The 15,198-nt window shown below is 44.6% G+C and overlaps 1 protein-coding gene across 1 annotated transcript in view; it reads left to right on the top strand.

Moving 5' to 3' along the window:
- Window positions 1-1,252: 1,252 nt before the first annotated feature.
- The window catches only part of TMEM63C (transmembrane protein 63C), a 210,289-nt gene continuing 196,343 nt past the window's right edge, over window positions 1,253-15,198 (top strand). Inside the window, 1 exon segment of the mRNA XM_029597634.1 lies at window positions 1,253-1,387. The gene's annotated coding sequence lies outside the window, so the exon portion shown is untranslated.

Raw genomic sequence — 15,198 nt, forward strand, 5'->3', positions numbered from 1 at the left:
GCGCTCCCTGGTACCTCCTGCAGCAGCAGCATCACTCCCTGTACCTCCTGCAGCAGCAGCAGCAGCATCGCTCCCTGTACCTCCTGCAGCAGCAGCAGCACTCCCTGTACCTCCTGCAGCAGCAGCACTCCCTGGTACCTCCTGCAGCTGCAGCATCACTCCCTGTACCTCCTGCAGCAGCATCACTCCCTGTGCCTCCTGCGGCAGCATCGCTCCCTGTACCTCCTGTGGCAGCATCACTCCCTGTACCTCCTGCAGCAGCAGCGCTCCCTGGTACCTCCTGCAGCAGCAGCATCACTCCCTGTGCCTCCTGCAGAAGCAGCATCACTCCCTGTGCCTCCTGCAGCAGCAACACTCCCTGTACCTCCTGCAGCAGCAGCGCTCCCTGTATCTCCTGCAGCAGCATCACTCCCTGTACCTCCTGCAGCAGCATCACTCCCTGTGCCTCCTGCAGCAGCAGCGCTCCCTGTACCTCCTGCAGCAGCATCACTCCCTGTATCTCCTGCAGCAGCTCTCCCTGTACCTCCTGCAGCAGCATCACTCCCTGTGCCTCCTCAAGCAGCATCATTCCCTGTATCTCCTGCAGCAGCAGCACTCCCTGTATCTCCTGCGGCAGCATCACTCCCTGTGCCTCCTGCGGCAGCAGCGCTCTCTGTACCTCCTGCGGCAGCAGCGCTACCTGTACCTCCTGCAGCAACACTCCCTGTACCTCCTGCGGCAGCAGCGCTCCCTGTACCTCCTGCCGCAGCAGCATCACTCCCTGTGCCTCCTGCAGCAGCAGCGCTCCCTGGACCTCCTGCAGCAGCAGCGCTCCCTGTGGTGGCAGCAGTGTGATATGAAGCCCCTATAGAAATCAGTGCGATTATTCCACTCCGATTATTACAGCTGGCAATTGTACCCTGCAAACCCCCCCCCCCCCCGGCACACTCCCACAGTATCATTTTTACATCCCAGTGTGGGAGTTTTCCCATCAAATTTCCATCAAATCCTTTCACTCAGAACCTCCCTGACACATAGCCAGAGAGAGAAAGTGAAGTCAATAGGTACTTTCACTTCCTTAAGAAACCTTCCTAAAATCCTTAGGCGGGGCCGGGGAGGGGGGTCAGTTTCTGCCATCTCCATCTTTTTAGGAGTGAAAACCTGCCCTTGCTGGTTAAGGCTCTGGAGTACTTTGCAGACAGTGCCTTGGCGGGGAGGCTCTGCTGCATTGCCGGGGTGGAGACTGCTGCTCTTTGCAGACAGTGCCTGCCTGGGCTGCTTTGTTGTAGTGCCGGAGCCAGGTCTGGGCAGGGCAGACTGATGTAAGAGGGAGGAGCAGACTTGGCAGATGAGCCCTGGCCGTGGATGTGGCCGCGAGACGGCAGGCTGGGCCCCGGGATTCCAGCAGGTAGGGCTCTCGCGCTCTCGGTGCACCGTGGCAGGAAGCAGGCAGGATGCATACGGAGGTGTGCAGGGGAAGTGTGCCTGGGTGGACGCAGATCGCGGGGAGGAGTGGGGGGTTCTGCCCGGCGGGGACGCCTGCAATGCTGCTGGGCCCTTCCTGGGTGCAGGGGAGACAGGTCCTGCCCAATGATTCCACCTAATGCTGGAGATGAGGGCCCATACTGCTGGCAGCGATCCCAGCGGATACAGAAGTGTGTGTGCCTGGCAGACAGGAGGGTGCATCCCGACTCCAGGGCTGGATGTGGTGTAAAAGTGCCTTCATTCTGAGGAGGGGGACACGGTGCTTTCATTCTGAGGTTTGACCTGGGGTGGGGGGAGAGTTTGGGAGGAGGGGGCACAGTGCTTTCATTCTGAGGTTTGACCTGGGGTGGGGGGAGAGTTTGGGAGGAGGGGGACACGGTGCTTTCATTCTGAGGTTTGACCTGGGGTGGGGGGAGAGTTTGGGAGGAGGGGGACACGGTGCTTTCATTCTGAGGTTTGACCTGGGGTGGGGGGAGAGTTTGGGAGGAGGGGGACACGGTGCTTTCATTCTGAGGTTAGATCTGGGGTGGGGGGAGAGTTTGGGAGGAGGGGGCACAGTGCTTTCATTCTGAGGTTTGACCTGGGGTGGGGGGAGAGTTTGGGAGGAGGGGGACACGGTGCTTTCATTCTGAGGTTTGACCTGGGGTGGGGGGGAGAGTTTGGGAGGAGGGGGCACAGTGCTTTCATTCTGAGGTTAGACCTGGGGTGGGGGTAGAGTTTGGGAGGAGGGGGACACTGTGCTTTCATTCTGAGGTTAGATCTGGGGTGGGGGGAGAGTTTGGGAGGAGGGGGCACAGTGCTTTCATTCTGAGGTTAGACCTGGGGTGGGGGTAGAGTTTGGGAGGAGGGGGACACTGTGCTTTCATTCTGAGGTTAGATCTGGGGTGGGGGGAGAGTTTGGGAGGAGGGGGCACAGTGCTTTCATTCTGAGGTTAGATCTGGGGTGGGGGGAGAGTTTGGAGGGAGGGGGTCAGTAACTTAATTCTGAGGTTAGATCTGGGGTGGGGGCATAGTTTGGGAGGAGGGGGACACTGTGCTTTCATTCTGAGGTTAGATCTGGGGTGGGGGGAGAGTTTGGGAGGAGGGGGCACAGTGCTTTCATTCTGAGGTTAGACCTGGGGTGGGGGTAGAGTTTGGGAGGAGGGGGACACTGTGCTTTCATTCTGAGGTTAGATCTGGGGTGGGGGGAGAGTTTGGGAGGAGGGGGCACAGTGCTTTCATTCTGAGGTTAGATCTGGGGTGGGGGGAGAGTTTGGGAGGAGGGGGACACTGTGCTTTCATTCTGAGATTAGACCTGGGGTGGGGGGAGAGTTTGGGAGGAGGGGGACACTGTGCTTTCATTCTGAGGTTAGATCTGGGGTGGGGGGAGAGTTTGGGAGGAGGGGGACACGGTGCTTTCATTCTGAGGTTAGACCTGGGGTGGGGGGAGAGTTTGGGAGGAGGGGGACACTGTGCTTTCATTCTGAGATTAGACCTGGGGTGGGGGAAGAGGTTGGGGGAAGGAAGAGGGATCACAGTTGCCTTTTTTCAGTGCTGAAGTGGAGTGAGTTTCTTTGGGGGAGGGGGACACTGTGCTTTCATTCTGAGGTTAGATCTGGGGTGGGGGGAGAGTTTGGAGGGAGGGGGTCAGTAACTTAATTCTGAGGTTAGATCTGGGGTGGGGGCATAGTTTGGGAGGAGGGGGCAGAGTGTGTTCATCTTGAACTTAGGGGTGGCCTGAGAGTTTGGGGGGGGGCGACGACACACAACACCTTCATTCTCAAATTATTCCAGGGTGTGATAACTGATTTTCTAACTACTGAATTTTGAGAGAAAAGTGGGATAGAAACAATGTATTTATTTATTTATTTCTTTTGTATACCGACATTCGATCGAAATATCACATCGGTTTCCAGATAACAGGTTGAATAGGGCGAGAACTGCCCTATTTTACATTGTAACAAGATAATTAATTAAACAATTAATACAAGAAACATTGTAACAGCTGAATATACTTAAATGTGGGTATAGAGGCCTATAGCCTATATACAAAATGTACAATATAGCCTCTATACAAAATGTACAATATGATTTGGTTACGAGTAGAGGGGGGAGGGGAGGTGAAGGGGGGGGAGGGGGGGTTATGCGTTAGTGCAGGGTAGTAGTCAAGCGGAGAGGCTTTCAAGAACATGTATTTTAGGATGTTGGGGTTCAGGAGGGAAGGCTTTTAAGAACAGCCATGTTTTGAGCTGTTTTTTAAAGACTTGGGGTGAGGGTTCGTTTCTGAGAAGTGTGGGGAGGGAGTTCCACAGGATAGGGCCAGCAGTTGAAATGGCTCGTTTGCATGTTGCATTGAGGTGAGCATTTTTGAGATTTGGGATGGAGAGGAGACCTGAGTTGGAGGATCTGAGAGTTCTTTGTGTGATATATGGTTGGATGGTGTTGTTTAGCCAGACCATTTTGTTGTTGTTTATTTTTTTGTGTATAAGGGTGAGTGTTTTATACTGGATTCTTTGTGTGATGGGCAGCCAGTGGAGGTCTTTGAGAGTGGGAGTGATGTGTGAGGATTTACTGTGGTTGGTGATGATTCTGGCGGCGGCGTTTTGTAGGACTTGGAGAGGCTTGATGTGGATTTCCGGAAGTCCAAGGAGGAGGGAGTTGCAGTAGTCGAGTTTTGAGAAAATAATTTTTAAACAAAGTTTAAAACAAGTTTTAAATAAATGACTTTGTCTAGGCATTGCCTATAAATGCTCTGCTGCTTTATGGTTTTGGAATTCTGTATCCGCCTCACTGTATAGAGTGATTATATAAAGGCCAGTAAGTGAATGTGCAATGTGTATGTTATATCACTGACATAAAGACAGAAGAAGCGCCACGCTGGGTCAGACTAAGGTCCATTGAGTCCAGCACCCTGTCTCTGACGGTGGCCAGTCTGGGTCACATGTACCTGGCACATCCCAAAGAGTAAATCCAAAATCTACGTGGTTAACAATGGTTTATGGACTATTCCTCCAGGAACTTGTTCAAACTCCTTTTAAAACCCAGCTATGTTAGATGCCTTGACCACATCCTCTTGCAGCAAATTTCACAGCTTGATTGTGAGCTGAGTGAAAAAAAATACTTTCTCTGATTTGTTTTAAATGTGCTACTTACTAGATTCATGGAGTGTCCCTTAGTCCTAGTACTATTTGAAAGGGTAAATAACCATTCCCTATCTACCCATTCCACCCCACTCTTGATTTCATAGACCTTCCTATCATATCTTCCCTCAGACAACTCTTCTCCAGGCTGTTTAGCCTTTCCTCACAGGGGAGCTGTTCTTGCCCCCATATCCTTTTTCTTGCCTTTCTCTGTAACTTTTCTAGCTCTGATATATTGTTTTTGAGATGGGGTGACCAGAAGTGCACACAATACTCATGGTGCAGTTACACCATAGATCAATTCAGATGCATTATGATATCTTCTGTTTTATTTTCCATTCCTTTCCTTAAAAGTCCTTACATTCTAGTTGCTTTATTGACTGCTGCCGCACACTGGGTTGAGGATTTCAATGTATTGACCACAATGACTCCAAAGTCCTTTACCCACATCATGGACCTTTAGTTTGGATTATTGTTGCCTATGTGCATCACTTTGCACTTGTCCGTATTAAAAGTTATCTGCCATTTAGATGCCCAAACCCCAGTCTCTCAAGGTCCTCTTGCAATTCCTCACAATCAATTCATGATCTAACAAATAATTTTGTGTCGTCTGCGAATTTGATCACCTCGCTCCCTTTTCCAGATCAGTTAGAAAAATATAAAGCAGTGTTTTACGGGACCCAAGATGGTCTCAGTATAGGAAGTAATGTTCCTTGTCGCTCCTATTTGGCAGTAATTGGGAAGAGGACGGGAAGGGTCTTTGCTATCCCTGTTATATCCTCAGACTCTTTAACCTCTGCTCCTGTGGATTCCTTCATTCTGCAGTTGGCGGCGCAGGGTTCTTTTTTGGGAGCTGCTCCATTGAGTGGTTTGGAAGATCCCCTGACTCCTCCGGAGGACCCAGCAATAGTGCGCCTTGCCCAGGACTTGGAGATGTCGTCATAGTGTGATGCTGGAAGAGAAGCCTCGAGCACAGGGCAAGTGGCTGCAGTGACTGAAAAGATCTTCTCCCTACTGGAGCCTGGAGGGATGAAACTTGGCAGAAGATCCTGAATTCTAAAGGTTTTAAACCAGAACAAGGGGGAAAGCCAACAGTCACTCAGCAGGGCATGGTTCGGAGAAATGTATCCTTGATGGATACTAATGAAACAGGAGAGTTTGGGCATCCCAACAGAGAAAAAGCAAACATAGTTCATGTGCCTATATGTAAAAAATCACCAAAGCTAATGATTTCCAAATTATCCCAAACAACTGAAAAGCAGGTTGTTAAAACAAGCAAAAACCACACTTTGAAATGTCTGTATGCCAATGCCAGAAGTCTAAGAAGTAAGATGGGAGAGTTAGAGTGTATAGCAGCAAATGATGAGTGACATAATTGGCATCACAGACTTGGGGGAAGGAGGATAACCAATGGGACAGTGCTATATCAGGGTACAAATTATATCGCAATGATAGGGAGGATCAACTTGGTGGGAGTGTGGCACTTTATGTCCGGGAGGGTATAGAGTCCAACAGGATAAAGATCATACAAGAGACTAAATGCTCAGTAGAATCTATATGGGTAGAAATCCCATGTGTGTTGGGTAAGAGTATAGTGATAGGAGTATACTATCGTCCACCTGGACAATATGATCAGACAGATGATGAAATGCTAAGAGAAATCAGGGAAGCAAACCAGTTTGGCAGTGCAATAATAATGGGAGATTTCAATTACCCCAATATTGACTGGGTAAATGTAACATCAGGACTTGCTAGAGACACAAGTTTCTAGATGTAATAAATGACTGCTTCATGGAGCAATTGGTTCTGGAACCAACGAGAGAGGGAGCTATTTTAGATTTGATTCTTAGAGGAACACAAGATTTGGCGAGAGAGAAGGGACTGGAAGGGGGACAATATGTAAATCCAATATGTAAATCCACAGCTCTAACACTAAATTTTCAAAAGGGAAACTTTGATAAAATGAGGTTAAAAGTGTTCAACAGGCATGGACATTATTTAAAAATACAATTCTAGAGGCGCAGTCCAGATGTATTCCACGCATTAAGAAAGGTGGAAGGAAGGCAAAACAATTACCGACATGGTTAAAAGGTGAGGTGAAAGAGGTTTTTTTAGCCAGAAAAACATCCTTCAAAAATTGGAAGAAGGATCCATCTGAAGAAAATAGGAAAAACCATAAGCATTGTCAAGTTAAGTGTAATACATTGATAAGACAGGCGAAGAGAGAATTTGAAATGAAGTTGGCTGTAGAGGCAAAAACTCATAATAAAAACTTTTAAAAATATATCCGAAGCAAGAAGTCTGTGAGGGAGTCGGTTGGACCATTAGATGACCAAGGAACTAAAAGGGCTCTTAGGGAAGATAAGGCCATTGCAAAAAGACTAAATGAATTCTTTTCTTCTGTGTTTACTAATGAGAATGTTGGTAAGATACTGCTTCTGGAAATGGTTTTCAGGGGTGATGAGTCAGATGAATTGAAACAAATCACTGTGAACCTGGAAGATGTAGTAGGCCAGACTGACAAACTAAAGAGTAGCAAATCACCTGGACCGGATGGTATGCATCCTAGGGTTCTGAAGGAACTAAAAAATGAAATTTCAGATCTATTAGTTAAAATTTGTAACCTATCATTAAAATCATCCATTATGACTGGAGGGTGGCCAATGTAACCCCAATATTTAAAAGCACTCCAGGGGTGATCTGGGAAACTATAGACCAGTGAGCCTGACTTCAGTGCTGGGAAAAATAGTGAAAATTATTCTAAAGATCAAAATCGTAGAGCATTTATTTATTGAAGGCTTTTATATACCGACTTTCTTGATACAAATCAAATCAACTCGGTTTACATAGAACTAAGCAGTAACTATAACTAACCAATTAACAAGAGACAATTTAAAGGAGCATAAAGTTACATTATAACAAGGATGCCTTAACTGGGAGTAGGAAATAAAGAAAGGGAGAACGAGGATAAAGTACTATATGCATGGGAGGGAGGCAAGGAGCCGACCTCATGATAGCTTGTAAACGTGATTTAGCGATTGTTTATTTACATAAGTGATGGAACAATTCTAAGTCAGGCTGTGGGGCTTGTAGTGGAGAAGGCTCGGCAGAACAGCCATGTCTTTAGTTTCTTTTTAAAAGTTAGTAGACAAGTTTCCTGCCTAAGGTCCGGAGGTATGGAGGGACCTGTGATAGAGAATGACCGGTCTCTGATGTTTGAGTGGTGTACAACTTTGATTGGAGGAACATGTAAGGATCCCTTGTAGGCATCCCTTAAGGGTCTGGCCGTTGAGTGCAATTTGAGAGGGTGTAGCAGATCAAGAAGGGTCTGATGGTGAATATTTTTATGGATAATTGTGAGTGATTTATGGAGAATCCTGAAATTTACTGGGAGCCAATGAAGATCTTTTAGAATGGGAGAGATATGCGCTCTCCGATTGGTATTCGTCAAAATTCTCGCCGCTGCATTTTGGAGCAACTGGAAAGGTTTTATAGTAGAGGCCAGGAGACCTTGCAAGATGGAATTGCAGTAGTCAATCTTGGAGAACAGAATGGCTTGGAGGTCGGATCTGAAATCGTAATGGAATAGGAGCGGTTTGAGTTTTTTGAGTACTTGTAACTTGTAGAAGCACTCCTTTGTAGTGTGTTTTATAAACTGCTTTAGGTTCAAGTGACTGTCAATTATGACTCCAAGATCTATGGCGTGGGATATTTGTAAGTTAGCTTGCGATTGGTGATGGAAGGGACTGCCTTCTGGAGTGATTAGCAAAAGTTCTGTCTTGGAAGTGTTGAGCACTAGGTTGAGGCTTGAAAGGTGATGGTTGATCGTTTGCAGGTGAGAGTTCCATAACCTGAGTGTTGAGTCCAGTGAGTTGGATATGGGGATTACAATTTGAACATCATCTGCGTATATATAGAATGTAAGTTTTAGGTTTGAGAGTAGGTGGCAGAGAGGGAGCGGGTGATAGTTAACCAAGAGTTCATGGCAGTGTCCGCATTTGTGAGGTCCAGGTTAGTTAGGTCCTTGGTGAGAGTGTTGCTGAGGGCTTCCATGGAGCATGGTTTTCTGAATTGGATCGAGGATTTAAGGATGTTGGTGGTCGGTTTTTTCTTTATGGATAGTTCAGTTTCTATCATCGAGTGATCTGACCAGGGGATGGGGGTACAGGAAGGAAGAGAAGTGGGCGAGATCGGATCATATGTGAATATTAAGTCTAGTGTGTGTCCTGCTTTGTGTGTGGGTTTGTTAATAATTTGTTTGAAGCCCATGGCCAAGAAGGAAGAGAGGAGGGCTTCACAGTTGGCGGAGGGAGATGGGGAGTCAACATGAATGTTGAAGTCTCCTAGCAGGATCGCTGGTGAGTTGGTATTGATGTGTTTAGCTACAAGTTCTATGAGAGGCGATGGGTCGGAGTCTAGGAGCCCAGGCGGGGCATAGATGAGACAGATTTGGAGCTGGGTGGATTTGAATAGTCTGATTTCAAGTTTGGTCGAAGTTTTAATTGCGTGCTGGGCTAGTCTTAGTTCTTTTTTTTGCGGCTAGGAGTAATCCTTCCCCTCTTTTTTTAGTTCTGGGGATAGAGAAAAAGTCATATAGTTGTGTTGGTAATTGGTTGATTAGGGGTGTATCCGTGTTTTTCAACCATGTTTCAGTGATAGCACACAGGTCCGGTTGGGTGTCCAGTAGGTAGTCATTGAGCAAGTGAGATTTTTTTGACAGGGATTGGGAGTTGAGGAGGGTTAGTGTGATTAAAGATAGCAAGTAGCACATTTAAAACAAATCAGAGAAAATACTTTTTCAGTCAACGCACAGTTAAGCTCTGGAATTTGTTGCCAGAGGATGTGGTTAGTGTAGTTAGTATACTGTAGCTGTGTTTAAAAAAGGATTGGTTAAGTTCTTGGAGGAGAAGTCCATTACCTGCTATTAATTAAGTTGACTTAGAAAATAGACCCTGCTATTACTAGCAACAGTAACATGGAATAGACTTAGTTTTTGGGCACTTGCCAGGTTCTTATGGCCTGGATTGGCCACTGTTGGAAACAGGATGCTGGGCTTGACGGACCCTTGGTCTGACCCAGTATGGCATGTTCTTATATTATTTACATGGATACCAGGTGCATGTTACTTCTCTTGTTCCTTTCCTGGGTGAAGGATCAGAATTTTCGTTGGAAAGGTCAGATACATTTATGTTGGAGGAAATTTGGAAGGCTATACTGTGTAAGGCAAAGCTCTAATAGATATCCACAGTTACTGCGGAAAATGTGGTTATAGAAAATAGTATTGGGGATTTGTTGTGGAATGCTTGATTAATATTGATAATTGTGCCGAGCAGATGGAGGGGACTCGAAGCAGTAATTACATATAATCTTAATTTAGCAATCGAGTTGGAAAATTCCTGCAGGTGTTTTATTAATTTTCCTCGGTTACTCATAGTCACCTTATTGGATATGTTTAAGAGAGATTTTGAAAGTTCTGTAACAATTTTTTTTTTATCAGTGGCAAGGATTTTTTACCTTCCACCATTTAGGACAGAGGAAAGTGTGGACCCTCCATGTGATTTGTCACCAGTTTCCGATGAATAAACAATAAAAGCTAAATCTAAGAGAAACATGGGGTAACCTGCACGGAGCGGCAGTTACTACCCTTAACAGAAACTTGGGGGTAACCTGCACGGAGCGGCAGTTACTACCCTTAACAGAAACTTGGGGGTAACCTGCACGGAGCGGCAGTTACTACCCTTAACAGAAACATGGGGGTAACCTGCACGGAGTGGCAGTTACTGCCCTTAACAGAAACTTGGGGGTAACCTGCACGGAGTGGCAGTTACTGCCCTTAACAGAAACTTGGGGGTAACCTGCATGGAGCGGCAGTTACTGCCCTTAAGAGAAACATGGGGGTAACCTGCACGGAGCGGCAGTTACTACCCTTAACAGAAACATGGTAACCTGCACGGAGCGGCAGTTACTACCCTTAACAGAAACATGGGGGTAACCTGCACGGAGCGGCAGTTACTACCCTTAAGAGAAACGTGGGGATAACCTGCATGGAGCGGCAGTTACTACCCTTAAGAGAAACGTGGGGATAACCTGCATGGAGCGGCAGTTACTACCCTTAACAGAAACTTGGGGGTAACCTGCATGGAGCGGCAGTTACTACCCTTAAGAGAAACGTGGGGATAACCTGCACGGAGCGGCAGTTACTACCCTTAAGAGAAACGTGGGGATAACCTGCATGGAGCAGCAGTTACTACTTGGGAAGCTTGCTGGGCAGACTAGATGGACCATTTTGGTCTTTTTCTACCGTCATTACTATGTTACTATGAGTTTGGAGTCATCTGATAGGACTTTGCCAAACCATCCTCATTGATAGTTGCATGTGCCTCAGGCACAGCTAGAGACAAGCTCTGGCTCATGAAATCATTCTGCAGCCATGGAGTGGAACATCTCCCCAATGTCAAGTTAGGATCTTTCCAGATGTGGCAAAAGTGACTCGAAGGAAGACGACCCAGTCCTTGCTGATGAGGCTTAGAGTTGTTCAGCTTGGGTCTACGTTTCTTCTTAAATGTCCCAGTATTTTATATATTATTTGAGCCAAGTCAACTAACGTTTCTCCTGAGTGACAAAAATTGTTTCTACGGGGTCAAGTAATGTTACAGGAGCCTTAGGTTATTTCTCATGGCCTATGCATTACTCCTTAATTACTGGTTGGCCACTTTGCTTTTGTTTCCTTGCGATTGTGGTATTGGCTTCCTAATATTGTGAGTTTGAAATTGGGGTTGCTCTGTTGGAATTTTGTTTTCTTTAAGTGGATTATGTTTCTTGTGAGCACCTTTTAAAATATCTGTGCAAGGGTTTTCTTGCTATTTTCATTATAAATGAATGAAGGTGAAGTATAAAAAAAATAAACACTAGTCCCAATACAGATGACTGGGGCACTCCACTATTCACCTTTCTCCATTGAGAGAAACGACCATTCAGTCCTACTCTCTGTTTCCTATCTTTTAACCGGTTACCAATCCACAACAGGACATTGCTTCCTATCCCATGACTTTTCAGCTTTCTGAGAAGTCTCTTTGAAAATCCAAATACATTATATCAGCTGGCTCACCCTTGTCTACAAGCTCATTAAACCCTTCAAAACAATCTAGCAGATTTGTAAGTTAAATTCATGTTGGCTCTGCCCCATTAGTCTGTGTCAATCCAGATGGCCAGTAATTTTGTTTTTCAGAATAGCTTTTACCATCTTTCTTGGCACTGACATCAGGCTCACCAGTCTGTAGTTTCCCAGATCACATCTGGCATTACATTGGCCACAATTTAATATTTTAGTACTTTCAGAACTCTGGGGTGTACCATCCAGGCCTGGTGACTTGTTACTCTAGTTTGCCAATTTGCTCTAGTGCATCTTCCCAGTTCACCATGATTTGATTTAGTTCCTCTGAATCATCACCCTCAAAGAGTGCTTCTGACATAGGTATCTCCCCAACACCCTCCTGGGTAAAGACTGAAGCAAAGAATGGATTTAGTTTTTCTGCTATGGTCTTGTCTCCTTTGATTGCTTCTTTTACCCCTTGCTCATCTAGTGATCCAACCGACTCACTCATAGGCTTCTTACTTTGAATATACTTGAAAAATATTTTATTCTGAGTTTTTGCTTATCTGGCAGCCTTCTTTAAAAATTCTCTTTTGGCCTGTCTTATTATGTAGAGAGATTATATATAGGTCAGACTGTGTATTTATGTACAGTAGTATAAGAATATTTGATGTACATACTATAGTTCTTAAGTAAACTGAAACATTCTTATATGTGAATGAACACAGTCAACATGGATTTACCCAAGGGAAGTCTTGCCTAACAAATCTGCTTCATTTTTTGAAGGGGTTAATAAACGTGGATAAAGGTGAACCGGTAGATGTAGTGTATTTGGATTTTCGGAAGGCGTTTGACAAAGTCCCTCATGAGAGGCTTCTAAGAAAACGAAAAAGTCACGGGATAGGAGGTGATGTCCTTTTCATCAATTACAAACTGGTTAAAAGATAGGAAACAGAGAGTAGGATTAAATGGTCAATTTTCTCAGTGGAAAAGGGTAAACAGTGGAGTGACTCAGGGATCTGCACTTGGACCAGTGCTTTTCAATATATATATATATATATATATATAAATGATCTGAAAAGGAATACAACGAGTGAGGTTATCAAATTTGCGGATGATACAAAATTATTCAGAGTAGTTAAAACACAAGCAGGTTGTAATACATTACAGGAGGACCTTGCAAGACTGGACGATTGGCATCCAAATAGCAGATGAAATTTAATGTGGACAAGTGCAAGGTGTTGCAGATAGGGAAAAATAACCCTTGCTGTAGTTACACGATGTTAGGTTCCATATTAGGAACTACTACCCAGGAAAAAAATCTAGGCATCATAGCGGATAATACTTTAAAATCGTCTGCTCAGTGTGCTGCAGCAGTCAGAAAAGCAAACAGAATGTTTGGAATTATTAGGAAGGGAATGGTTAATAAAACGGAAAATGTCATAATGCCTCTATATTGCTCCATGGTGAGACCGCACCTTGAATATTGTGTACAGTTCTGGTCGCTGCATCTCAAAAAAGATATACTTGCGATGGAAAAGGTACAGAGAAGGGCAACCAAAATGATAAAGGGGATGGAACAGCTCCCCTATGAGGAAAGGCTGAAGAGGTTAGGGCTGTTCAGCTTGGAGAAGAGACGGCTGAGGGGGGATATGATAGAGGTCTTTAATATCATGAGAGGTCTTGAACGAGTAGATGTGAATCAGTTATTTACACTTTCGAATAATAGAAGGACTAGGGGGCATTCCATGAAGTTAGCAAGTAGCACATTTAGGACTAATCGGAGAAAATTCTTTTTCACTCAACGCACAATTAAGCTCTGGAATTTGTTGCCAGAGGAGGTGGTTAGTGCAGTTAGTGTAGCTGGGTTCATAAAAGGTTTGGATAAGTTCTTGGAGGAGAAGTCCATTAACTGCTATTAATCAAGTTTACTTAGGGAATAGCCACTGCTATTAATTGCATCAGTAGCATGGGATCTTCTTAGTGTTTGGGTACTTGCCAGGTACTTGTAGCCTGGATTGGCCTCTGTTGGAAACAGGATGCTGGGTTTGATGGACCCTTGGGTCTGACCCAGCTTGGCAAATTCTAAATATGTATGCTGAAATTCAACTGGTCCACTTTTTTGTTTTTTAATTTTTTAAGTGAATACAAATAAGAATAAGTAGTTTCAGTTTTGTATGTCACATACTAGAGAAATGCTGCATCCCAGAGCAATAAAAGTGAGCAAAAGATCATTTGAATAAATAGCGATACTTGGCTTGTAATATTTGTATTAAGCTTAAAGATAGCCCCGACATGAATCCTTGTTTCAAAGATAGCCTGCTTCAGGGGGATTATATTCCATTCAATAGCTTACTCGTGGATGGGCCTTCTATTGCTTAGCGTTTAAAGATCTCTACAAAACATGGAGGAAACCAAAGGATTTAAGGAAGAAACAGGAAATGATGTAAGCCAACCACACTGAAAAAAAATCCAGACCCTCAGGGGCTATAGATCATAATTGAAAAATCCAAAATTGAGGTGAACAAAGTTGCTCAAGAATTGTCCATTTTAATTCCTGAAAACTGAGAGAGAATTGCTGACAATATGAAAGCATGGGAGCCGATGATTTTGATGTACTGATACAGCTCCAAGGTTCAGTTAGTCTGATTCTTAATACTTCTTTAGTTCGACCAATATGAATGCTGTATAAGATAGACTACCCTCTGTGAAAGGCAATTTTAGTTTGATAACACGGCAGAATCGGGGATGTCTCCAAGTTGCTTCTAAAAAATAAGTAAGGCACATAATCGCAATTGCCACAACGGTGATGACCTTTGTCCGACTGAAGGTGGTGATCACGGCTTAAAAGATCAAAGTCGGAATGCATTACTATGTTCCTGATGTTGTGGCCCCGTGAAAACGATATCCTGGGAGGCTTTGCAAAAGTCTGGTGTAATGATAACGCATGCCATTGTGATCACAGAATATTTACCACATCATTGGCACCATCTCTACCAGAGGACACAAGTAAGTTGGGGATTGTGGTCTTTAGATTTGTAGAATGATAACTGGCAAATAAGGCTCTCTTATAAGCCTTCTTGATAATCGTCCTAGGATACCCATGTTGTAAAAACCATTGGAAAGTATTACTTCACTTGAAAATAATCGCTCCAGGAGCGATTATTTTCAAGTGAAGTAATACTTTCCTCTTTTCTTCACGACTTGTGTTTACCGTGATGGAATTTTTGAGCTCTTTTTAGGAGTTCGTAAAACCCATTGGAACATGTCAGCAGATTATAGTTTGTATTCCTCACTTGTAGAGTAAATGCGCCTCAGTCAAAGGAATTGACTTACAAATAAACTGTCTTCAAGTTTCTTTGAATGCTAACTCAAATAGGACAAAAAATTATTACGATCAGTGCTTTTCCTAAATAATTAGTTGTAATTCTGTCCTGTCCTTGATAATAGTAATGTCCAAAAAAGAAATCTGAGTAGGATGAAAATTCATAGAACATTTTAGGTGGTTGTCTAAGCTGTTGA

The sequence above is a fragment of the Rhinatrema bivittatum genome, chromosome 4 (genome assembly GCF_901001135.1).
Source record: "Rhinatrema bivittatum chromosome 4, aRhiBiv1.1, whole genome shotgun sequence".
NCBI lineage: Eukaryota > Metazoa > Chordata > Amphibia > Gymnophiona > Rhinatrematidae > Rhinatrema > Rhinatrema bivittatum.